Here is a 27464-nt window from a genome sequence, read left to right on the forward strand (position 1 = left end):
CTTCATTTAGTAAACTCTTAGGTTTAAATAAACATTTTCAAATAGCATTTAAAAATAAAGCGCGCGCGTAGAAATTAAAGACGGTTCCTATAGGATACTATAGTCGTTATGGGTGCCTAACACCTTCCCGTAGCGAAAACAACTCCCGGACCTCGATTCTCAAGGGTTTTGCTTACTTTTTCCCTTCCCAAGAAAAAATAAGATATCACCGGTTTAAAAGGTTCAAACGTAATCAATGTTTGACGCCCGAAAACCAAGATAAAACACCAAGAACTTCAACATCTCCAGTATTCTCTTCTATGCCATTCAACCAATCTTCCAGCTTCTGCTTGGCTTGCTCTTGAGCCTCAATACATGAATCATGCAGTGCTGAAATCAGGTTGACGACCCTTTCTTTGATCCTTCTCCATTGCTTCTGATAGCTTATTGTATGACCCAGGTCATTTCTACTTGCTATCAGTCTGAGAACTTCAGAAGCAATATCTTCCCACACATCTTTTAGTACTTGAGAATCCAGGTAAATGGTGGGAGGTGAAGGTTGTTTAGAGGGTTTTGGAGGGGCTAGGGGAACAATTGGTAGGTTTGATGATGATTGGTCATTTGTAGTTGATGATTGGCTAGTTGATGGTTGGTCAGGAGTGGGGTCAACTACCATATCAGAGGCATGATCATATTGATCATCCTCAGAGTCTGTGTCCATATCACATACACCAGTATGGTGGATGATCTTAATGACTTGTACTGGTGAAGAAGATATGGAATCAGAGGTTAGCTCAGGAACAATGTGTTCAGGAGCGGCAGTTTTAGGTTCAGGTTCAGGAGTGGGTTTAGTAACTGGTTGTTCAGGAACAGTATGTTCAGGAGTGATTGGGGGTGATGAAGTTGTAGGGGGTGAAGAGGCTTTTTCTGGTGAAGGTGTTTGTTGTGGGGGGTCTTCTGAAACAACTTTATCAGAAGCAGCTGCTTCTGGAGTTGTCTCAGAGGCTTTCTCTGAGGTTGTGTTAAAGCCAGATTGGGGTAGTTCACCTAGATAATGACTTTCTAGGTGATCTAAAAGTGAAGTGTCTTCAGAAGGAATAGAGGATGTGGTACAAGATGTGTGAGAAACTTGAGGTACCTTAGATAACATTACTGAGTTATCTACTGCTTCTGAAGTTCCAAGATTCTGAACTTGCTCTACATTTTCATCATCAGCTTCATCCACGATTAGTATTCTTTCTCCTTCCTGTTCTCTTTCAAGTTCTTTCATGGCTTTCACTTCTTGCCTATTTGCTAAATAGTCATCAGAAAGTTCCTTAGCCATTCTCTTCATGGCTGGAGTCATTTCAACCATGGAACTTTTCTTGTCAACAGGAGCCTTCTTCCTTTTCAGCTTTGGCTCAGCCTCTTCTTCTTCTATTTCTTCAAGAGCTTCCTCCAGCTGCTCTTCGGTGATTACCAGATCTGCCTTACCCTTTCTTCTTTTCTGAGGAATAGAAGCAGCACCAACCTTCTGCATCTTTCCTTTATCCTTGGCAGAAACAGATTCAGCTTCAGACTTAGCAACTTTTTGCTTTTTGGTTTTAGCAACAGCAGCTTCTGACTCAGTACTAGTTCTGGCCCTCTTTCCTTTAGTAGGAGCAGCCTCCTCCGGAGGTCTTGTAACTCCCCCCAAGACATACTTAGCAACTGATTTTGCTAAGATCTCAGGATTGCTTTCCTCAAAGATTGAAGGAAAGTCTCTGATAATCCTAGTTTCTTCTGTGGTCATCTCCAACCACTTTTCATTCTCAGGAGCTTTCTTGATAAACTTCATAGAGAATAGGCTCCTACTACTAATAGTCCTTTCAGCAGTAGACACTTCAAAGCATTTGTCAGAAGCACTCCTTGTATTTCTCAAGAAGTCCAGCACTCTTCCTTGATGAAAGATCTCAGACAATAATCTTCCATAAGGTACTTGTTTTCTTCCTTTAATAGTACATTTATTTATAGCCCAGCATAGATGATCCATTACATATCTTGGGAAGTTTATCTTTTCCAGATTGGGCATGAAGTAAATTGCTAGCTTCTGTTGGTTGTTGGGTTGATCAGACCCACCTGCTCTTTGAAAGAAGCAATCGTTACTGAATTTCACCAACATTCTGTTGTGAATCTCCATTTCAGAAGGCTTAGCATCTTTGTTACCACCCAGAAGAGTGTTGTAGTAGCTTTACAGCAGGACATCATCCTTCTTAACTATTTCTTGAAACCTTCCTTCTGCATTCATTCTACAAGCTTTAGCTATAACGCCCTCAGTGATGGTTATAGGAATGCCCATCACTTCAGACCTTATTTCTAAGCTCTCAAATGATGTAGGATTCATATCCATGGTCATTTTCCCTTTCTTTGACCCAGCTTGTTTGCTTACAACTTTTGCATGCTTTTCATTGTATACTTCAGCTTTTAACCAAAAGTCCTTGACCAAGTTCACATATGTTGGCCCATTTAGCATCTTGAAATACTCAGACAGCTTCTGAGTTTCTATCAATCCTTCCATGTTTACTTTGTATTTCTTAAGTGAAGCGAAGTCCACCGGTGATTCTACTTGAACTGTTAAAGATTTCCATGGAATATCCATAGTCTTCTCTTTGTAGACGGACCCAGATTCTGGTACGCTTTGCATGTTTGAGGTAGATTCAGAAACTTTTGAGCTTGATGACGCCATTTGATGATGATTGAAGAAGATTTAGAGAATTTAGGGTTCTAAGGTTTTTGCGCTTACTTCGCAAGAGGTTTGAGAGCAAAATGTGTTTGTTGTGAGTGAGTAGTGTTTGAATTGACAAAGTGTTAAAAGTAAAACGATTGCAATTCAAAAGAGACAAACAAACATAACATTAATGACAAAATTGGGGGCGCGTGAAAAGTACTTTCAAAGCTATTAAATCATCATTGCCCTTTTAGTTATACACCAACACATACAGGCCACGTAAGAAGTTCACAGAGTAACTACCAAGTTAGTGGGCCAGAAGTTACTTTTAAAAAGTAACTCCCAACGTTTCCACTAATTCAACTATTTGAAAGCAATAAATCCAGCTTCTGGACTTCAGATGCTGACGTCATCATCAGAAGCGAGTTTTCCTCAGAACCTCAATAAAGAGCTTCTGATGGACTACTGCTTCTGAACTAACTTCAGAACCTAAAATCCTATTCAGGAGCAAGCAAACATCTAATCAGACACGTAGTGCATGTTCAAATTTTTCTTTATAAAATCAAATCTTTCAACAGTTAAAGGCTTAGTAAATATATCAGCCCATTGATTTTCAGTATCAATGAATTGTATATCTAAAATTCCTTTTTGAACATAATCTCTGATAAAATGGTGTTTGATCTCAATGTGCTTAGCTCTTGAATGCAAAATTGGATTTTTAGACAAACAAATAGCAGCAGTATTATCACAATAAATGGGAATACTGTTAGCAGTTATCTGATAATCTTCCAACTGATGTTTCATCCAAAGTAGTTGTGTACAACAACTTGCAGCTGAAATGTATTCTGCTTCTGCTGTAGACATAACAATAGTTGTTTGTCTTTTGCTAGCCCAGGATATAAGATTATCACCCAGAAATTGACAATTGCCACTGGTTGACTTTCTTTCAATCCTATCACCAGCATAATCAGCATCACAGAATCCAATTAGCTTATAATCTAAGGATTTCCTATAAAGGAGTCCAAGATTAGTTGTTCCTTTCAAATACCTGAAGATTCTCTTGACAGCAGTCATATGAGATTCTCTAGGATCTGATTGGAATCTTGCACACAAGCATACACTGAATAAAATATCTGGTCTAGATGCAGTAAGGTATAACAAAGAACCAATCATACCTCTATACAGCTTCTGATCTACTTTAGCTCCTTCATCTTCTTTGCTTAAGGTGCACGTAGGGTGCATTGGAGTGTTCATCACTTTACAATCTTCAAGTTTGAACTTCTTCAGAAGCTCCTTTGTGTACTTTGATTGATGAACATAGACTCCATCTTTGCATTGATTGATTTGAATGCCAAGGAAGAACTTCAGCTCTCCCATCATGCTCATTTCAAATTCATCCTGCATTAACTCAGAAAATTCCTTGCAAAGAGATGCATCAGTAGAACCAAATATTATATCATCAACATATATTTGCACAACAAGAATATCTTTCCCAAGGGTCCTTCTGAAGAGTGTAGTATCAACCTGTCCTCTTTTAAAATCATTTTTGATTAAGAAATTACTTAGTCTATCATACCAAGCTCTGGGAGCTTGTTTCAAGCCATATAGTGATTTCTTCAGTTTAAAAACATGGTCAGGATATTTAATATCCTCAAATCCAGGAGGTTGCTTGACATACACTTCTTCTTCTATGACACCATTTAGAAATGCACTCTTGACATCCATTTGATATAATATTATGCCATGATTAACTGCATAGGAAAGAAGTAACCTGATTGCTTCCAATCTTGCAACTGGAGCAAACGTTTCAGTGTAATCAATGCCTTCTTGTTGACTATACCCTTGTGCAACAAGCCTGGCTTTGTTTCTTGTTACTTCACCTTGCTCATTCAGCTTGTTTCTGAATACCCATTTTGTTCCAATAATGTTCTTGTGCTGAGGTTTGGGTACCAGATCCCACACATCATTTCTTTGAAATTGATTCAACTCTTCTTGCATAGCTAGGATCCATCCATCATCTGAAAGTGCTTCATCAACTGTTGTAGGTTCAATCATTGAGATTAGTCCAATCATTGACTCTACTTGTCTGAAATGTGATCTTGTTCTTCTTGGACTATCTTTGTTTCCAATGATTAGCTCCTCAGGATGTGAAGACTTGTGTTTGAATGTGTTTCTGGGAGGATCTGCTTGATGTGAGCCATCTTGTGCTTCTGATGTGGGTTCAGCTTCTGGACTATCTTCAGATTCAGCTATCTGATCAGGTTCTGGAGTAACTTCAGGAACCTGTATCTCTGCAAAACTTTCACCTTGCTTTGAAGTTTTATCTTCAAGCTCTTTGTCATCAAATCTAACGTGCATAGATTCTTCAACACAGAGTGTTTCTGAATTATACACTCTGTATGCCTTTGACCTTTCAGAGTAACCTAAGAAGATTCCCCTTTGGGCCTTGGCATCAAATTTCTTTAGGTAGAGCTTGTTGTTCAGAATGTAACATGTACAACCAAATTGATGAAAGTAAGAGATATTGGGTTTTCTTCCTTTAAAGAGTTCATATGCTGTTTTCTCCAAAATAGGTCTGATATAGATCCTGTTTTGAACATAGCATGTTGTATTCACTGCTTCTGCCCAAAAATGTTTTGGTAAATTGTTTTCATGAATCATGGTTCTGGCCATTTCTTGTAAAGTTCTATTCTTTCTCTCTACAACCCCATTTTGTTGTGGTGTTCTAGAAGAAGAGAATTCATGGAAAATTCCATGTTTTTCACAAAAAGCTTCAAATGGCTCATTTTCAAATTCTCCACCATGATCACTTCTGACTTTCAAAATTTTTGATTCTTTTTCAGATTGAATTTGAGTGCAGAAGCTACTGAATACATCACACGCAACATCTTTACTCTTTATGAATTTCACCCAAGTCCATCTGCTGTAATCATCAACAATGACTAATCCATATTTACTTCCATATAAGGATGCAGTACTCACTGGTCCAAATAAATCAATATGGAGTAATTCTAAAGGTCTTGAGGTTGAAATGATGTCTTTGGTTTTAAAAGATGATTTCACAATTTTCCCTCTCTGACATGCACCACAGAGTGCATCTGAATGATAGTCAATGTCTGGTAGCCCTTTCACAAGTTGTAACTTACTAAGCTTAGAGATTAACCTTCAGTTAGCATGTCCCAACCTTCTGTGCCACATCCATTTCTTATCATTCACTGATAGTAGGCAAATCACCTTCTGATCAGCCAGTTCAGAAAAATTGATTTTATAGACATTGTCAACTCTCTTTCCCTTGAACACAATGGATTTGTCTTTCTTGTTGATTACTGTACAGTTGGGTTTTTCAAAAAGCACATCATAACCATTATCACAAAATTGACTAATGCTCAAAAGGTTATGTTCAAGACCATCTACCAACCATACATTATTAATTGAGGTAGAGGAATTACCAATAGTTCCTGTACCTATGATCTTGCATGTCTGGTTTCCTGCAAACTTCACATTTCCTCCCTCTTTCATTGTTAGGCTGAGGAACATGGACTTGTCTCCTGTCATGTGTCTTGAGCAACCGCTGTCTAGGTACCATGATCTTTGCTTTGGCACTGCTCTTAGACATACCTGCATCATTGACATTTTTAGATTTAGGTACCCATTGTCCTATGGGTCCTGGAAGGTTAGTACTTAAGGCTTTACTCTTCACTTCTTGTACCTTGTGCTGTGAGTTGGGTTGCTTCTGATTAACCATCACCTTAGGTTTTGGTACTTCAGAAGCAGTAACTGTCTTCTTCTGAAATTTAGACTTCAGAACCCCAGATTTTGGTTTCACCAGACTCTGAGGAATAGGTTCTGATCTTTTCAGGATCCTAACCTTTGAAATCTTGGAATCAGATTTGATCATAGCCTTTGACTTAGAGTTCTTTTGCTTTGAAGTAATCTTAGCCTTGGAACTAGAAGCTTCAGGTTCTGATTGAACAACAATTTCCAACTCAGCCCCTTCTGGTACAAAGAAGGTTTTCAGACCTTCCTTGATGCATTCACAACAAGATTTTAGATTGGTTTTCTCAAGTTTCACTTCTGGAAAACCAATTCCTCTGCCATTGTTCTTGTAAATGCTATAAATCATAGAAGCTACTCTGCTTCTGTCAATGCCAGATATAATAAAATCTTCAAGAGCAATTTCATGGTTACTTAAAGGTTTTTCATTACACTTTTCTTGTAGCTTCTGACATAAGAACCTGAGCTGATCTTCATATGTTTTACACATGAAGTCAAAGCCCCTAAGTCCTTGTTCAGAAGCTTTCAGATCCAATAGAGTTGATTTTTGCTGTTGTACCAAATCAGCATATTTTTCTTTTAAATCCTTCAACTCATTGGTTCTTACTTCAAAATGTGTAAGAAGTTCTTTAAGTGACTCAACAAGTTCATCTCTGGGAATTTTGGAATATACCTCGTTTTCATCTTCTGAGTCTGAATCTGATCCAGCTTCTGAAGTTGCTGTTGCTACCAACCCAACAGCTACCTTTGCATCTTCATCAGCTTCCTCTTTATCAGATCCATATTCACTACCCAAATCATCCCAGGTTGCCATTAAACTCTGCTTAATCTGCTTCTTGAATTTGCTTGGTTTGAATGTAGACCTCTTTGACTTGTCCTTTGACTTTTCTCTTTGAAGATCAGGGCATTCAGCAATGAAGTGTCCCGGGGTCTTACAGTTGAAGCATCCCTTCTGATCTTCTTTCCTTGAGCTTCTGGAGTTACCCCTTCTGGCGAGAAACTTTCTGTTCTTCTTGGCCAGATATTGAAGTCTGTTTGAGAGCATGGCCATTTCAGCAGCATCTGGTTCAGAATCTGAACTTGACTGTTCTTCCTCTTCAGATTCAACCACTTTGAGAGCTTTTGATGACTTGCCTTTGGATGGAAGAGCTATTGATTTACTCTTCTTAGTAGACTCATGTTCATTAAGACTTAACTCATGAACTTTGAGAGAACTAACAAGATCTTCGACACTTAAAGTGTTTAAATCTTTAGCTTCCTCAATGGCAGTCACCTTTGGTCTCCATCTGGCAGGTAAGCTTCTGAGTATCTTGCTTACATGATCAGAAGCAACATAGCTCTTCTTTAGAATCTGTAGCCCAGAAACTAAGGTTTGAAACCTTGAGTACATCTCCTCAATAGTTTCATCATCCTTCATCTTGAATAACTCATACTGATGTACAAGCAGGAGAGCCTTTGCTTCTTTGACCTTCTTGCTCCCTTCATAGTTTGAACAGAGAGAAGCAAACATAGCTTTAGCAGTGGATTTGTCACTCATCTTCATGTATTCTGCTTTGGGTATGGCAGTGACAAGGGCTCCTCTGATAATATGATGCTTCTTGTAGAGTTTCCTCAGTTCTGGAGTATGTTTCTTTCTATCCACAGCAGCTCCTTCTTCATCAAGGACTAAATCACCAACACCATCTTCCAGAATATCCCATAATTCTTCATCTAGGCTCATGATGTAACTGTAAAAGTTGGTCTTCCACCAAGAGAATTCTTCAGCATCTCCATTGAATTTTGGAATCTTTCCAACACTGGATTTCTTACTATCACTATAATCATGTGAGACATTTTTATAGCTAGTATCACCAGAACCAGTAGGAGGAGGAATAGACATGTTTTTCTCAGATCTTTGACTGTTGCACGGTTAAGTGTTACACAACAGACCAAGGCTCTAGATACCAATTGAAGGTGAGAAAAACACAAGAAGGGGGGTTGAATTGTGTTTTTAAAAATTCTTCGTTTCTCCTAAAAACTGAACACACTGATCAGAAGCTAAGTGAGACAGCTTCTGAAGTGATGATCAGAATCTAAATGCAGCGGAATAAAACAGAGAGAGAAGAAGAACGACACAAAGCAATTATACTGATTCCTTCCACAATCCGGAAGTAGTCCAGTCCCCCTTGCACTTCCAAGGAGATTTCACTAAGAGTAATATCTGATTACAATTGCTCAAGCACACAAGCAAGAGACTTCCTTTGCTCAAGCACACAAGCTAGAGACTTCCTTTGCTCAAGAACACAATCAAGAGACTTCCTGCTCAAGCACAACTGCAAGAGACTTCCTAACTAAACAAAATTACACAGAAAATTGTTTAAGGTTGAACACTTGATATACAATCAGAGGTGCTCACAATATAAATCAGATACAGACTCAATGGACTTAAGAATTTCTAAGATATGACTTTGAGACACAGAAATTCTAAGTGAATGCAGAACAATTTCAGCAGAGGTTTGGCACTTGTAAAAATGTTGTGAGTCTTTCGTTCAGCGTTCTTGCATTACCAAATCTCTAGGTCTTCACTCCTTTATATAGAGGTGTGAAAGAGACGTTGTGAAATTGCCAGCACACCAAAGAGTCGTTGTTGAAGCTTGATCTTTCACCAATGATCTTTTGCCTGATTTGGTTGTTGTCCTATGAAGAACCAATTTGAAATCCATTCCTTATCCAAAGGAACATCTATGCAGGCGAAGCCGTATTCTGAAGCTGTTTTCTTGTCTTGTAGCGTGGACACAAAACAGAGTAGTGGAGAACGTGGTTGTACAATTCGTACAAAGTACAATGTCAACGCTTTCGTCCAAATTGCAAGCACATGCCTTCAAACACCTTTGAAATGACCGTTGCAATGTTCCACTAATTTTCTGCTGTGTTTTCGAATCCAATAGACAGCTTTTGCAATGTAGATTCTTCAATCTTTGAATCTTCTGCAAATCCAGTTGATCTTCAGCTTCTGGTGAAATGACTTCTGATGAGGCAGCTTCTGATGATGCAGCTTCTGATGAAGCAGCTTCTGCAGCTTCTGATAGTGCAGCTTCTTCAGCTTCTGATGGTGCAGCTTCTGATGATACAACTTCTGATAATGTGGCTTCTAGACCTCTTGTCTTCAGGAGCACTATTCTTCAGGAGCGCTTTTACTATCTTCAGGAGCAGCTTGACTTCAGGAGCGCTTTTACTATCTTCAGGAGCAGCTTGACTTCAGGAGCGCTTTTACTTTCAGGAGCGTATTGCCTTCAGAATCATCTAAGCTTCATTTTCTTTTGCTCTTTATTTGCTCATTCAGAACCAATTAATGATGTAACTTTTTAACTGTGGTCCTGTACACTTGAACAAATATTAGCTAGTCCAATTTACAATTTTTAATACCTTGTTATCATCAAAACTCTTTAAGGTTCATTGTTAAACACATTTTGTTCCAACACGATACACTTCCTCAAGTCATCACACATATTCAAGAAGAAGAAGCAACAAGACAGTATCACTAAAGAAGTGTGCACAAACCAAAAGAATACCTTACACAGTCTTCAATCATAGCTTGAACAAACCAGTCATGAAGAAAGAAAACACCATACTCTTAACACTCAGAGTTAAGAGATAAGAAGGTATTACATATATCAGAGACATACAGCAGAGGATAAGATAGTAGCATAGTCTCACAAGAGCAGAGGAAGAATAAATTCTTATGCTACAAATAGGAAAAATAAATTCCCACATAAATTGGATGTTCCAACATCCTTCATAACATCAGATAGGAGTACCTGCCACACATAGAGGCAAGGGAAAAAAATAAATTTCCCATACCTACAGAGTACTGTCACCAACCAACCATAGAAGCACAGGAAAAATAAATTAATATACTTACAGAGTGACAGACATGAATGCCTTCAGAGTAATGTCACCAACCATATAAAGAAGCAAGGGAAAAATAAATTCCCATACTTACAAGTGACAGACACAGATGTCTAAACTTCTGGCTCAACATCCTTCACCCAGCTTGGTCTAGCACAAGCACACATTAGAAGTATCACTCCCCCTGAATATATGATCTTATGAGTGATTACTTACATGAATATTCCATTACTCCCCCTGAATTCATGCACAATAATTATCTTGAAAGCCAAAACTCTTAACGCATAGAATGAAGAAAAACTTCAGGGCTGATTCAACCAATTCTTCAAGGAATACTCATCAACTAGCATACAAGCTAGCAGACCTATCAAGGTCACACAGAACCTCCTAGACTTTTTACAAGTCATACATATAGACATGTTTCATCATATTATAGCACATCAGTAGGAAACATGTACAACAGAAATACTGAGAAAATAAATTCTTAGATCATCATCAAGATGTTGCAGCTTCAGTGCCAACATCTACACAAGGTCTCTCAGACATGTTCCATCCTTCTAGTGAACATGTACAATGTAAAAGTACTGAGAACAAATTCTCAGATCATCATTAAGAACAACATGAGTCCCAACATCTGCACACAACCTGAAATAGTTGCAAAATAAATGCAACACCAGAGAATACAGGCATAACAGGCAAATCTGCAAAATAAATGCAGAATAGCACATAATAGCACATAGACAGGCATAATACCATTTTTCTGCCCCTTTTTAGCCACAAAATATGCCAACATAAAATCTTCAGGAGTGTATACCACAACAGTACCAGACATTGTTACACCCTAATTTTGGACCTAAAAATACTAGCTCAATTCTTTTCTTGCATTTCAAGTCATTTGAATTTGTCTCTGATCAATTGCATCTTTCTCTGCACTTTATTTCAATATTATTTGCAAAATTCATGGAGAAGGGTATTTTAGTCATTTCCTGCATTCAAATCCATTTTAGTCCTTGAAATTTGTTTGAGCCCTTTCAATTGATTTGTTTAAGTCCTTATTTCAATTTCATGTTAAAATCTATTTCAAAAAAGTTGCATTTGAAGTCATTTTGAGTCAGTTTAGCCCCTAGGGGCATTTTAGTCATTTCCTGTGTTAAAACTCTGTTTAATCCCTAAAACTTGTCTCTGAGTCTTTTCATTTAGTTTGTATAAGCCCTTGCTTTAATTCCCTGGTAAAAATCCATTTCAGAAATTGCATCTGAGACAGTTTGAGTCATTTTAGTCCCTAGGGGCATTTTGGTCATTTCACACAAAATTTTGACAGAGAAAGGTTACTTTAAAGTACCTCATTTAGTAGTTTGGTTCATTTTAGTCCGTTTTGTTATTTTTAATCGTTTCACTTTACGTTATTTTCCATTTACCAGTTTTAATTCAATTTTATTTTATTTTTTCATTTTTGTCCTAAAAGTTTCTAAAAATTGCACTTTAGTCCTTTTCCATTTTTATTTCTTTTAAAGTTTTTTTTTCAATTTAAATTTTAGTCCTTTTAGGTCAAACTTTTATTTTTTAGTCTTTTTAGGTCAATTGCAATTAAGTCCTTCAGCCTTAAACAGTTTGCAGTCCAGTCCTTTTTCAAATTGCAGATTAGTCCCTAAAAATTTTAAAATTGCAAAAAGGTCCTCAAAGTTCCAAACTCAGCAAGGCCGAGCCAGTCTCAGTCCAAATCCACATGTCAGCAAGGCATTGGTCCAACATCACACATGGCAGCCTATAAATAGCCAACTCATCAATGCACAACAACAGAATCAATCACAACGTGCCAAATCATCACAAACACCATTCCACAATTCTCTCTCTAGAATCAAAGATCAAAACCGTAACCGTTTTTCAAGAACACCAAGAACATTCATCCCTAATTCATCAAACCCTAAGTTTCCAGAACCACAAATTCAACACAATTCCAACGAATTGGTGAGAGTTCTCAGAGATTCGAATCTGAATCATCATCATTGAACTCTAGCCACTGCAATTCAAGCACAAATTCGAAGAATTCGTGCGATCACAGTGAGAGAAGTGAGAAGAAGAGAGAATCGAAGCAAGTTCTGAACCAGTGAAGGAGAAAGAGAGAAGAATACCGATTTATTTTCGGTCCAAAACTTACCAGAAGCTTGCAAGGATCTGGTTGTTCGAAATCTCCGATTAAAACCAGGTATTCATCAAAAACTTCCTCGTTTTTCATCGCAAAAGCTCAACGAAGATTCACGAGAGAGAATAAACGGTGAATCGAAGAAGAATTTTGAAAAGATTCAAAAAAAGTTTGAACCGAAACCCTAAAAATGTAAATCCATGAAGATTCACCGTTTATTTGCAAGATCATAGTTCAAATCCATAATCAGCGTAGAAAATAGGTCAGATTAGGGTTTACTTTCAAGAAAGCTTCGAAAAGATTCAAAAACCTAAAAACCGTAAAGATTAAGTTCTGATCTACATAGATCTAGGCTTCTTTTCTGATTTCTGGTGTTTGATTCGTGTTTAGAATGAAAAATAAACGGTGAAAAGCTTTAGATCGTAGAGTTTTGAGTGACGGTTAGGTTTCCGGCATCGGAATCTTCACCGGCGGCGGTGAAACCCGCCGGAGAAGATGATCAGAAGTCTAGAGAGAAGGGAGAGAAGTTTGCAACGTAGAGAGAGAAAGGGAAGTGAAGAATGAATGTTAGACCGGTCCTTATGCTTTTATAGGGGAGCGAACCGAACCGGTTCATCTGAACCAGTCTGGTTCACCCCCAAACCCTTGCCTTACCCCTTTTCCACCGTCAGATCAATTTTGTGATGATGTGTACGCTTGAGATTGTTTGTTTAGGTGTACCTGAACCTAGTTACCATGCGCTATGCACTCTCAGCCCTCAGATCTAGGGTTTTGATGGACTTGGATCAATCCAATGCCTCTGAGGCATTTGGATAGTCCATGGTCCATCTGTAACTTTGGACTTGGGCCTAGTTTCCTTGCTGTGTTCGTTTCTTGTGTTTTTTTACTATTTCCACACTGTTTCTTATTAATTACACCTCTGTTACATTCAAAATTCATAATAAAATTCTAAAAAATGTTTCTATATGTTTTTGCCATTTTTCTTGATATTTTTGTGATGTTGTTACATTTTAAAACCTGAAAAATATATGTGTGATATTTCTTGTTATTGCTAAAACTTTTGTGAAATCTTGCTATATTTTGGTCATGATACTTTGCTAAGTGGCATGGATACTTGACATATGATTGCTTGATATTCTTGCCTCTGAACATGTGCTTGTTTCCATTGTGTTGTGGGTTTAAATGTTAGTTTCTTGTTTTACAAGTTATGTGAATATCCTAGTGTGGAAATAAGTGTAAAAACATGCCTACGAATATGTCATAACTCTTGGCTTGATACTTCTTTGTGATTCTCATGTTATGGCTGAAATAACACCTTTGAAAATTGCCATGATATGGGGGGATCATAAGTCATATCCTTGCCTTGATGTTATGGCAAATTTAGGGTATATCTTGCCACTCTTAGGTTAGGGATTTCATTACTTTTTTTGCCAAGTTTTTTAGTGTTTCTCTTGCTTATAATTTTCATGCTATTATGCTTTTTGATTACTAACCATTTTACTTCATGTTTCATGCACTCCATAAGCATTTCATCCTCCATCTTATACTCTTAGTCCTTATTATCATACTCTTTAACTTTCATGCAAAGACTTAGTATGTAAAGACCTAGGAATTTTGTAATTTCCTTTATATTTTAATTTCTTGCAAGACCATAGCATGTATTTAGGCCAATGATGTAAAGGACAATGGACTCTAATGATGTACACCGACACAAGCACCGACACATGCACACACATCACCTAGATACTCTAGATGTATGGCTAGGATATGCATGTTTAGATGTATGTTTAGGATTGAATGTTTAGATGAATGCTTAGGACTTACACTTAGAAAAATCAATTTTCCAAAAAACCTTGAACAACATCACTTGAAAACCTTTTTTCAAAAAATATAGGAGTCAAAACTCCTTTGCATTTTCTCTTTATTTTCTTAATCAAATTTCAATGAAAATTAATCATACTTGACCTTTTTTTCAAAATAACTAATCAAACCTCACTTTTTTCTTAAATCTCATGCCTTTAAGGCCTCTCAATCTCCATTCTTCAAAATTCCAATTTTCAAACTTAAAATCAACCAACAAAAACAAAAACATTTTTTGGAAGAGAACTACGGTGGATTTGATCCCTTAAAAGGGTACGTAGGCAAGGAACCAATATTCCTTCAATTCAAATAAAACAAAAAAAATCAAACATTCTTCTCTCTCCAATTCTTCACTTAGTAAACTCTTAGGTTTAAATAAACACTTTTCAAATAGCATTTAAAAATAAAGCGCGCGCGTAGAAAATAAAGATGGTTCCTATAGGATACTATAGTCGTTATGGGTGCCTAACACCTTCCCGTAGCGAAAACAGCTGGCGACTTCACTGGGGATTCGAGAGTTACGCCTAGTCTTTATTTCCACGTTTGCGCTCTTTTTAATTGTTTCTTTTACTTGCTTTCTTATGTGAATAAATGTTCAAATTCTTGCAAACGTGTGGGGTGAGAATATCAAAAGTCCTACATCCGGGCTGAGTGAACTTAGGATTTAGGAGGGATATAATCGACAATTCATTCCGGGGGTTGCCTCGTGTTTTGGATTATGCGATCAATCCCACATAGCTAAGGCATTTTGGAGGTGATGTTGTCGGCGCGTGTTGTTGCGTTTAGGCACTTTACTTCCAATTGTTCTATGACGCTATGAACCGTAGATAACCAAACTCATCCATGGCCATTTTCTAGGATGTAGTGCGGAGGCTAAACCGAGTGTTGTCTCGAGTTTTAGTCGTCACGCGATACTACACTCAAGTTAGACCTTCTTACGGATAATCATGGAGCGAGTGTTGTCTCGTGGCACCATGATATACGCAAGAGAGGTTGCAACTTGGGAACCTTTTTAGAACCCGGTTACTATTCCATGAAGCCCTAGTTTCACCGGACACCGTGCCCACCCATGACTCCTTGACTTTGAAACTCAACCCACCATGTTTTCTCCGTACTTGAATGTGATCATGCATACATGCATACATGCATAAACTTTTTCCATGCATTTATCGAAGGGCTTAGACAAATTGAATTTGTAAACATTGTAGGAATGGGGAAGACTAAGTCATACAAGTTCATGGAGGTCGATTTGGCTAGTTTGAGGGATTTGGCACTCAAGGTTAAGGATCCGATTGGTTTCCGATATCGTTATGGGAACTTACTTACTATTCTCTGGACTAATGTGGATGAGAAGCTTGTGCACACTCTAGTGCAATTCTATGATCGGGAGTATCGGTGTTTCACTTTCCCCGACTTTCAGCTGATGCCTACTCTAGAGGCTTATTCTTCTTTGACCGGCTTACCCATAGCCAAGGGAACACCTTTTGCAGGACTTGAGAATCCTCCTACTCCCTTGGTTATTGCTAAAGATCTCTATCTCAAGACCACCGATGTATCCAAGAATCTTGTCACTAAGGCTCACATCCGAGGTTTTACTTTGGAGTATCTACTTGATAAAGCCAATCTCAAAACCACTTGTCAGGACACTCTGGAGGCTATTCTTGCACTACTCATCTATGGGCTCATTCTCTTTCCAAATCTTGACAACTTCGTGGATATGAATGCCATCATGATCTTCCGCTCCAGGAATCCGGTTCCTACTTTGTTAGCTGACACATACCATGCTATTCATGATCGATCCGGCAAGGGTCGTGGGTATATTCTCTGCTGCATACCTCTCCTCTATAGGTGGTTTATTTCGCACCTTCCAAAGTCTTTTCATGACAATCCTGAGAATTGGACTATTTCACAGCGGATTATGGCTCTCACTCCTAATGAAGTGGTTTGGCTTACTCCGGCTTCTAAGGTCAAAGAGATTATCCTTGGTGGTGGAAAGTTTCTTAATGTACCTCTTCTTGGTACCCGGGGTGGAATCAACTATAACCCGGAGCTCGCCTTGCGGCAATTTGGTTTCCCGATGAAAGATAAGCCCATCAATCTTGCTACATCTCCTTACTTCTTCCATTACTCCAATGCTCCTACGGGAATAAGGGAGGATTTCATAGAGGCTTGGTCCAAACTTCGAAAGAAAGAGGTGAAACACATGGGTGTGAGATCCGGTATTGCTCATGAGGCCTATACTCAGTGGGTGATAAACCAAGCTGAGAAGATTGGCATGCCTTACCCCGCCATGAGATATGTGTCTGCATCCGTTCCAACCATGCCTTTGCCACTACTTCCACCTACTCAGGAGATGTATCAGGAGCATCTAGCTATGGAGAGCCGAGAGAAGCATCAGTGGAAGACTAGATACTATGAGGCTGAGAACTTGATTATGACTTTGGATGGAAAGGATGAGCAGAAGAATCATTAAGTCTTGACATTGAAGAAGGAGTTAGCTAAGGCTAGGAAAGAAATTGAAGAGAAAGACAGATTGCATATGAGGGATTCCAAGAGGGCTAGGGGTGCCCGCAACTTCTATGCACGATACTGCAGCTATGAGTCTGAGTCTGAGTCTGAGGATGATCCTTCCACTTCCTATGCTTGAGGATTTCTACCTCCTTTTGTTATTTCCTGTTGTTGTCTATGTTGTTCACATTCCAAAGCTTATCTCTTGGCTTGGCGTTTCAAAGGGAATTATCTTGAAAGACCTTGTAATGTTTGAACGTTTCCTCTAGTGCTAATATTTCAGCTGTTTAGTAATGTTTACAAAATTTCTAATTTGTCTAAAACCCTTCGATAACATAAAAAGAGTCTTTTTACATATGCATTTACACATTTCATGCATCATGTGCATTCATTGGTCACAAAAAAACTTCCCTCGTGCTCATTGCCTCCTGGTTTTTCCGCCGCAGTCTGAAAAGTGGCTCGTGCTCGCAAGATTCACCAACCAGATAGAGTTCATCACACAAGGTTGTACAAGAGACGGAATATGGCTAACTTTGAAGAAGAGAATGCTCAGCTCCGCGCCGAATTGGCCGCTATGAAAGAAGACTTGGCTAAGGCCCATGACACTATGTCTATTCTGATGGCTGCGCAAGAACAACCAGCCACCTCTGTTCCAGCTTCTACTGAAGGGATTCCCTCTATCCCCCTGGCTACTGTGGCTTCTGATGCTCGGTTTGTGATGCCCAATGGGCGTCCCTATGGACTCCCCCCTTTCTTTGCTCCTAACACTGCAGCCGGTATCTCTGGTGTTGCCAATCAAGGACCTATTCCTACAACAACTTTTGTTCCTACAAATACTTATATGCCTCAAGTGACTACTGTTGTTACCGAACCTGTGGTACACACTGTGCCTCAGGTGATTGATATTGACACTCCGCGTGGACAAGATCCTGTAGTGGAAGCTATGAGAGAACAGTTGAGAGAACTGGCTGGAGAGCTTCGTGAGGTTAAAGCTAGCCGTGGTAGCGGTGTTTCTGCTAAGGCTCGTGATCTATGCCTGGTATCCCAGTTTGAGGTACCTAAGAAGTTCAAAGTGCCGGATTTCGATAAGTACAATGGATCTTCTTGTCCACAAAACCATGTCATCCGGTACGTCTGAAAGATGGCCAACTATGCAGATAAAGATGCCCTGATGATACACTGTTTCCAGGATAGCCTGGCAGAAGATGCGGCAGACTGGTACACTAGTTTGAGTAAAGACAATATCCATACTTTTGAAGAACTCGCTGCTGCTTTTGAAAGTCATTATGAGTTCAATACCCGTCTGAAGCCGAATAGGGACTCTCTTAAGTCTTTTTCTCAGAGGACAGATGAAACCTTCCGTGAATATGCTCAGAGGTGGAGAGGGGCAGCTGCCCGTGTTTCTCCTCGGCTTGATGAGGAAGAGCTGACACAGACATTCCTGAAGACTCTGAAGAAGGAATATAAGGAAAGAATGATAGTCTCGGCACCAAACAACTTCTCCGACATGGTTACTATGGGAACTCGTCTAGAGGAGGCTGTCAGAGAAGGTATTATTGTCTTTGAAAAGGGTGAGTCCTCAGCTAGTGCGCCAAAGAAGTATGGCAATGGCCATCATAAGAGGAAAGAATCTGAAGTAGGGATGGTATCTGGTAACCAGTCTACAGCTCCTGTTAATGCTACTCAGTTACCTTTGCCCTATCAATACATGCAGTACTCTCAACATCCTTTCTTCCCGCCATTCTATCAGCAATATCCTCTGCCCCCGGGTCAACCACCAGCACCCGTTAATGCCGTTGCTCAGCAAGTACAACAGCAGCCTCCTGCTCCACAACAGCAACAACAGGGTCCTCGACCCAGGACCCATTTTCCACCAATACCCATGCGATATGCTGAATTACTCCCAACTTTACTTGCTAAAGGGCATTGTGTCACCAGACCAGGCAAGCCTCCACCTACGCCGTTATCAATAAAAATCGTCGTTTTTTCCACGACTTTTGTTTTTTACTTTTAGTGTCTTTTTCTTGGAAATAATGGTAATGCCAGAAAAAACCAAAACATCTGTATTTTCTTATTAATTTCAAAAATCTGCATGAAAAACTTTTTCTAAAATCATCCCAATCATATTATGCAGATTGAACCATAATAAACCCGTTGAACACAGTGACCCTATGGTTCCTCCAAATTTTGAATTCCCTGTATATGAAGCTGAAGATGAGGACAATGATGAAGAGATACCATATGAGATCACTCGACTGCTTGAGCAAGAAAGAAGAGCCATTCAGCCTCACCAGGAAGAGATTGAGCTTATCAACCTGGGTACTGAAGATAACAAGCGAGAGATCAAGATTGGTGCTGCACTTGAGCCAGAGGTGAAAAAGAAGATCACTCAGCTTCTCCATGACTATCCAGATGTCTTTGCATAGTCCTATGAAGATATGCCGGGTCTAGATCCCAAGATTGTGGAACATTGGATACCGACAAGACCCGAATGCCCTCCTGTCAAACAGAAATTGAGAAGGTCTCGTCCAGACATGGGTCTTAAGATCAAGGCTGAGGTGCAAAAGCAAATTGATGCGGGTTTCCTCATGACAGCTGAATATCCTGAGTGGATTGCTAACATTGTCCCAGTACCAAAGAAAGATGGGAAAGTTCGAATGTGTGTTGATTACAGAGACTTGAATAAAGCTAGCCCAAAAGATAACTTTCCATTGCCGCATATTGATGTGCTTGTTGACAGTACTGCTCAGTCCAAAGTGTTCTCCTTTATGGATGGTTTCTCAAGTTACAACCAGATACGGATGTCACCTGAAGATAGAGAAAAAACGTCCTTCATCACTCCGTGGGGAACATTCTGTTATAAGGTGATGCCATTCGGCTTGATAAATGATGGTGCTACCTATCAAAGAGGTATGACCACTCTGTTTCATGATATGATTCACAAAGAAATTGAAGTATATGTTGATGACATGATTGTGAAATCAAGTGATGAAGAACAGCACGTTGTGTATTTGAAAAAGATGTTTGAAAGATTGAGAAAGTACAAGTTGCGGTTGAATCCTAACAAATGTACATTTGGGTTAAGATCTGGAAAGTTGCTAGGCTTCATTGTCAGCCAAAGAGGCATTGAAGTTGATCCCGACAAAGTCCGAGCCATCAGAGAGATGCCGGCCCCTCAAACTGAAAAGCAGGTCAGGGGTTTCCTCGGACGCCTGAATTACATTTCAAGATTTATATCTCACATGACTACTACTTGTGGTCCAATTTTCAAATTGCTCAGAAAGAATCAGCCTATTGTATGGAATGATGAATGCCAGGAAGCTTTTGATAGCATTAAAGAATACCTGTTGGAACCACCTATCCTTGTCCCGCCAGTGGAAGGAAGGCCTTTGATTATGTATCTGTCAGTGTTAGATGAGTCCGTGGGCTGTGTCCTCGGTCAGCAAGACGAGACTGGAAAGAAAGAACATGCTATCTACTATCTGAGCAAGAAGTTCACCGACTGTGAGACTCAGTATACAATGCTTGAAAAGACTTGTTGTGCTTTAGCTTGGGCTGCCAAACGCCTGCGTCATTATATGGTGAATCATACAACTTGGATGATATCCCGAATGGATCCGATCAAGTACATCTTTGAGAAGCCTGCTGTTACTGGAAAGGTTGCACGTTGGCAGATGCTGTTGTCTGAATATGATATTGTGTACAAAGCTCAGAAAGCAATCAAAGGAAGCATCCTCGCTGAGCATCTTGCTTGTCAACCTCTTGATGATCATCAGCCGATTAAGTTTGATTTCCCTGATGAAGAGATCATGTATCTGAAAGCAAAAGACTGTGAAGAACCATTGATCAATGAAGGGCCAGATCCCAATAGCAAGTGGGGATTAGTCTTTGATGGTGCTGTCAATGCTTATGGTAAAGGAATCGGGGCCATTATTGTAACCCCGCAAGGGCATCACATTCCTTTCACCGCTCGAATAACTTTTGAATGCACAAACAACATAGCTGAATATGAAGCATGCATCTTGGGCATTGAAGAAGCCATTGACCTGATAATTAAGCACCTTGACATCTATGGAGATTCTGCACTTGTCATTAATCAGATAAAGGGTGAATGGGAGACCCATCATGAGAAGTTGATCCCATACCGTGACTATGCAAGACGTCTGTTGATATACTTTACCAAGGTTGAGCTGCACCATATCCCTCGGGGTAAGAACCAAATGGCTGATGCTCTAGCTACTTTGTCTTCCATGTTTCGTGTGAATCACTGGAATGACGTGCCTGTAATCAAAGTGCAGCGTCTTGACAGACCCGCTCATGTGTTTACTATTGAAAATATGCCAGATCAGGCTGATAAAGATGTGAATGATAAAAATCCTTGGCATTAAAACATCAAACAATTCTTGCAGAATCGTGAATGTCCACCTGGTGCCTCCAATAGGGACAAAAAGACCCTGAGGAGATGGGCTAGTAGATTCTTTCTGGACGAAGAAATCCTATACAAGAGGAACTACGACATGGTCTTGCTAAGATGTGTTGATGAACGAGAAGCCGAGAAATTGATGCATGATGTACATGACGGTACTTTTGGGACCCATGCTACGGGCCATACCATGTCAAGAAAACTGTTAAGAGCCGGCTATTACTGGATAACTATGAAGCGTGACTGCTACAGATATGCCAAGAGATGCCACAAATGTCAAATCTATGCAGACAAAATTCATGTGCCTCCACACTCTCTCAATGTCATCTCTTCCCCATGGCCTTTCTCTATGTGGGGCATCGACATGATCGGAAGAATTGAGCCCAAGGCTTCCAATGGACATAGTTTTATTCTAGTGGCGATTGACTATTTCACCAAGTGGGTTGAAGATGCTTCTTATGCAAATGTGACCAAGCAAGTGGTTGTCAAGTTTATCAAGAATAACATCATCTGTCGATATGGTGTTCTCAAAAAGATCATCACTGACAATGGTTCCAATCTGAACAATAGCATGATGCAAGCTTTATGCGAAGAATTCAAAATTGAACATCATAACTCTTCTCCTTACAGACCTCAGATGAATGGTGCAGTTGAGGCCGCTAACAAGAACATCAAGAAGATTGTTCAGAAGATGGTCACCATTTACAAAGACTGGCATGAGATGCTACCTTTTGCCTTGCATGGTTACCGTACTACGGTGCGCAGTTCAACCGGGGCCACTCCTTTCTCTCTTGTATATGGCATGGAAGCAGTTCTCCCTCTAGAAGTGGAGACTCCATCTCTTCGAGTGATCATGGAAGCAAAATTGACTGAGGCTGAATGGTGTCAAAGTCGGTACGATCAGTTGAATTTGATTGAAGAGAAACGCATGGATGCTATGGCTTATGGACAGTTGTATCAGGTGCGAATGAAAAATGCTTTTGACAAGAAAGTCCGACCTCGAGAATTCAAGGAAGGCGAACTTGTTTTGAAAAGAAGGATAAGCCAGCAACCCGACCCAAGGGCAAGTGGACACCTAACTATGAAGGTCCTTATGTTGTCAAAAAGGCTTTCTCTGGTGGTGCTCTGATTCTTACACACATGGATGGTGCTGAACTTCCGAATCCTGTCAATACCGATATAGTCAAGAAATACTTTGTCAAAAAAGAAAAGAACAGCGTGGTAGGTCGAAAACCCGAAGGGGCGGCCTAGGCAAAAATGTGCTTCCCGGTGGATCGAAAACCCGAAAGGGCGATCCAGGCAAAAGTTAGGGACAAAAAAAATGAATATGAAAAAGCTCGCAGAGATTGTACGCAACTAAGGCAAAAATGAGTGCCTCGATGAGCCGAAAACCCGAAAGGGCGGTTCATGCAAAAATGAGGTTGACAATAAAAGACAAGTAACTATATCTGGCAAATCACCATCACCCCTTGGGGCATCTGCAACTGTCAATGATCATCTTCATCAGAAGCTTCTGTACTTGTGAATTCAAAATTTCTATGAAATGTAGCGGTCATCGTGTTCAATGTACCACCAACCAATAAAATTACCATTTTCCAAGCTTTGTAAATCCGTGGAGTTATGCCTTTGGCTGACTTTCACTCTTCTACATCAATTTGATCCTGTGCTTTTGTTTGAAACTCTACTTTTCTTTCCACTTTCAATGCTATATACAAAATATTTTCTTTCTATTTGATAATGTCAAAGTCTGAAACAAACATTTTTGAAAAATTAAAAAATCTTTTTTCTGTCTATTTTGAAAGCAAACCTGAGCAACAGGATACATTTCAGTGAATCATGCATGAATAAATGTCTATCAATGTCTATTTCAATACATATTACGAGCAGGTTACTACCCAGGATGATCTGTGGTCAATGGCAAGAATGAAAAAACAGAATGAAAGAAAAGAAAAATGAAAATGAAAAGCTCGCTAAGTCGAAAACCCGAAAGGGCGGCTTAGGCAAAAAATGAGCACCCCGCTGATTGACAACCTATGAAGGCAATTCAGGCAAAAATGGGGCAGTGAAAAGAATTTAGTTCCCGGTGAATCGAAAACCCGAAAGGGCGGTTCAGGCAAAAATGGGATTGAAAATGAAAATGAAGAATGAAAGTGATATAAAAGCATTGACCACAGATGTGAACATCCAATGTTTACCCAGCACTGACATGCCTAGCAACGGCGACCTGTATCAAAGAATTTTCCAAGGTGCCCTCTTCTGCAAGTTTTGTATATGTGATGTGATATATTGCCCTCAGCCATGGTATTGATACGTCTCTCGACGACGGTCTCTCCAAAGAGGATTTACATGTGTATATGTTATAGCACGAGCCACTACGTGCCCAATCTTCCAATGTTTTGTCTATCTCTGTGAAACTTCTCTGCCAAATTACAAACCCCAATCATGCATTTCCAAGCATTCATACATGCACAACCATGCATTTATGTGCTCATACATTTGATGATCTTGTTATACCATACATGTTGCATTTCCAATCTTAACTTTCAAATCCCGATTCAATTCAAACTCAATTTCAAATCTCCAATTCAACTCGATTTCAATTCATTCCAATCTCAATTTCAATTCAATCTCAATTCCAATTCAATTCAATCTCAACTCTCAAACCTCAATTTCAATTCATTTCAAATCTCAAATTCAATTCAACTCAATCTCAATTTCAATTCAACTCAATTTCAATTTCCGATTCAACTCAAATCTCAATTTCCAATTCAATTCAATTTCAACTCTCAATTCAATGTCTATGTCTCTGATTATTCTCAGCCTTCAATGTCTTTTCCAATATCAACTTTCAATTCAATTCAGATCAATGTCAATTCACTCTCAATTTGCTTTTGGGCCAACAATAATGGTCTTGTCTATCTTTCAAGTCAATATCAACTTACCCTCAATTTGTATCTTTTCAAATCAAACCTCCAACTTGTATCTTGCTATATGTCTTGTTACTGGTCAAGTGGCTGGTTCGACCCAAAGAACAGCTTGTGCCTGCTTATATCCCTATATTCCAGGACAAACAACAAGTTCGATCCAAAGAACAGTTTGTACCCAGCCTATGCTTTGTTATCGGTCAAACGACAAGTTCGATCCAAAGAACAGTTTGCACCCACCTACATGATGTGGTGTTGATCAAGAGGCGAGTTCAATCCAAGGAACAGCTTGTATCTACCCTTTTGTCTATATCTCCAGTCAAACAGCCAGTTCGATCCAAAGAACATTTTGTATCTGCCTATCTGTTTGTATCTTCAATCAAGCGACAAGTTCGATCCAAAGAACAGCTTGTATCTTCCTATATGTCTACGTCTCCGGTCAAGTGCCAAGTTCGATCCAAAGAGCAGCTTGTACCTGTCTTGTATCTCTATTCAAAGTCAAGCAACAAGTTCGATCCAAAGAACAGCTTGTGCTCACCTTCTATTTGAATTACATGGTCAAGTGGCTAGTTCGATCCAAAGAACAGCTTGTACCTATCTTTTGTCTCTTGGTTTGTCTACCCTGTCAATGTCTACCTGGATCCCCCAGTGATATGGCATGCTCTGTAGACTCCAGTTGTTTGTCTTCCATTCATAATCAAAATGTTGCATGGCATTCATGTTTTTGAAAATCTGAGAGCCTATTTTTACGTCCAAAAACAGTGCAAATGTTAATATTTAAGTATCTTTGTCCCGTCAAATCAAAGACTACGTCTCTTGACCCTCCGGACAACGAAACTTAAATAGGGGCAGCTGTTACACCCTAATTTTGGACCTAAAAATACTAGCTCAATTCTTTTCTTGCATTTCAAGTCATTTGAATTTGTCTCTGATCAATTGCATCTTTCTCTGCACTTTATTTCAATATTATTTGCAAAATTCATGGAGAAGGGTATTTTAGTCATTTCCTGCATTCAAATCCATTTTAGTCCTTGAAATTTGTTTGAGCCCTGTCAATTGGTTTGTTTAAGTCCTTATTTCAATTTCATGTTAAAATCTATTTCAAAAAAGTTGCATTTGAAGTCATTTGAGTCAGTTTAGCCCCTAGGGGCATTTTAGTCATTTCCTGTGTTAAAACTCTGTTTAATCCCTAAAACTTGTCTCTGAGTCTTTTCATTTAGTTTGTATAAGCCCTTGCTTTAATTCCCTGGTAAAAATCCATTTCAGAAATTGCATCTGAGACAGTTTGAGTCATTTTAGTCCCTAGGGGCATTTTGGTCATTTCACACAAAATTTTGACAGAGAGAGGTTACTTTAAAGTACCTCATTTATTAGTTTGGTTCATTTTAGTCCGTTTTGTTATTTTTAATCGTTTCACTTTACGTTATTTTCCATTTACCAGTTTTAATTCAATTTTATTTTATTTTTTCATTTTTGTCCTAAAAGTTTCTAAAAATTGCACTTTAGTCCTTTTCCATTTTTATTTCTTTTAAAGTTTTTTTTTCAATTTAAATTTTAGTCCTTTTAGGTCAAACTTTTATTTTTTAGTCTTTTTAGGTCAATTGCAATTAAGTCCTTCAGCCTTAAACAGTTTGCAGTCCAGTCCTTTTTCAAATTGCAGATTAGTCCCTAAAAATTTTAAAATTGCAAAAAGGTCCTCAAAGTTCCAAACTCAGCAAGGCCGAGCCAGTCTCAGTCCAAATCCACATGTCAGCAAGGCATTGGTCCAACATCACACATGGCAGCCTATAAATAGCCAACTCATCAATGCACAGCAACAGAATCAATCACAACGTGCCAAATCATCACAAACACCATTCCACAATTCTCTCTCCAGAATCAAAGATCAAAACCGTAACCGTTTTTCAAGAACACCAAGAACATTCATCCCTAATTCATCAAACCCTAAGTTTCCAGAACCACAAATTCAACACAATTCCAACGAATTGGTGAGAGTTCTCAGAGATTCGAATCTGAATCATCATCATTGAACTCTAGCCACTGCAATTCAAGCACAAATTCGAAGAATTCGTGCGATCACAGTGAGAGAAGTGAGAAGAAGAGAGAATCGAAGCAAGTTCTGAACCAGTGAAGGAGAAAGAGAGAAGAATACCGATTTATTTTCGGTCCAAAACTTACCAGAAGCTTGCAAGGATCTGGTTGTTCGAAATCTCCTATTAAAACCAGGTATTCATCAAAAACTTCCTCGTTTTTCATCGCAAAAGCTCAATGAAGATTCACGAGAGAGAATAAACGGTGAATCGAAGAAGAATTTTGAAAAGATTCGAAAAAAGTTTGAACCGAAACCCTAAAAATGTAAATCCATGAAGATTCACCGTTTATTTGCAAGATCAGAGTTCAAATCCATAATCAGCGTAGAAAATAGGTCAGATTAGGGTTTACTTTCAAGAAAGCTTCGAAAAGATTCAAAAACCTAAAAACCGTAAAGATTAAGTTCTGATCTACATAGATCTAGGCTTCTTTTCTGATTTTTGGTGTTTGATTCGTGTTTAGAATGAAAAATAAACGGTGAAAAGCTTTAGATCGTAGAGTTTTGAGTGACGGTTAGGTTTCCGGCATCGGAATCTTCACCGGCGGCGGTGAAACCCGCCGGAGAAGATGATCAGAAGTCTAGAGAGAAGGGAGAGAAGTTTGTAACGTAGAGAGAGAAAGGGAAGTGAAGAATGAATGTTAGACCGGTCCTCATGCTTTTATAGGGGAGTGAACCGAACCGGTTCATCTGAACCAGTCTGGTTCACCCCCAAACCCTTGCCTTACCCCTTTTCCACCGTCAGATCAATTTTGTGATGATGTGTACGCATGAGATTGTTTGTTTAGGTGTACCTGAACCTAGTTACCATGCGCTATGCACTCTCAGCCCTCAGATCTAGGGTTTTGATGGACTTGGATCAATCCAACGCCTCTGAGGCATTTGGATAGTCCATGGTCCATCTGTAACTTTGGACTTGGGCCTAGTTTCCTTGCTGTGTTCGTTTCTTGTGTTTTTTTACTATTTCCACACTGTTTCTTATTAATTACACCTTTGTTACATTCAAAATTCATAATAAAATTCTAAAAAATGTTTCTATATGTTTTTGCCATTTTTCTTGATATTTTTGTGATGTTGTTACATTTTAAAACCTGAAAAATATATGTGTGATATTTCTTGTTATTGCTAAAACTTTTGTGAAATCTTGCTATATTTTGGTCATGATACTTTGCTAAGTGGCATGGATACTT

The 27464-nt window shown here is 39.1% G+C and overlaps 1 pseudogene; it reads left to right on the top strand.

Moving 5' to 3' along the window:
• The first annotated feature begins 17361 nt into the window (after positions 1 to 17361).
• LOC146917724 (uncharacterized) lies at positions 17362 to 23094 on the top strand (annotated as a pseudogene).
• Positions 23095 to 27464: the final 4370 nt, after the last annotated feature.

This window comes from Medicago sativa, chromosome 6, assembly GCF_051527215.1.
Source record: "Medicago sativa cultivar Bolivia chromosome 6, Bolivia_mono, whole genome shotgun sequence".
NCBI lineage: Eukaryota > Viridiplantae > Streptophyta > Magnoliopsida > Fabales > Fabaceae > Medicago > Medicago sativa.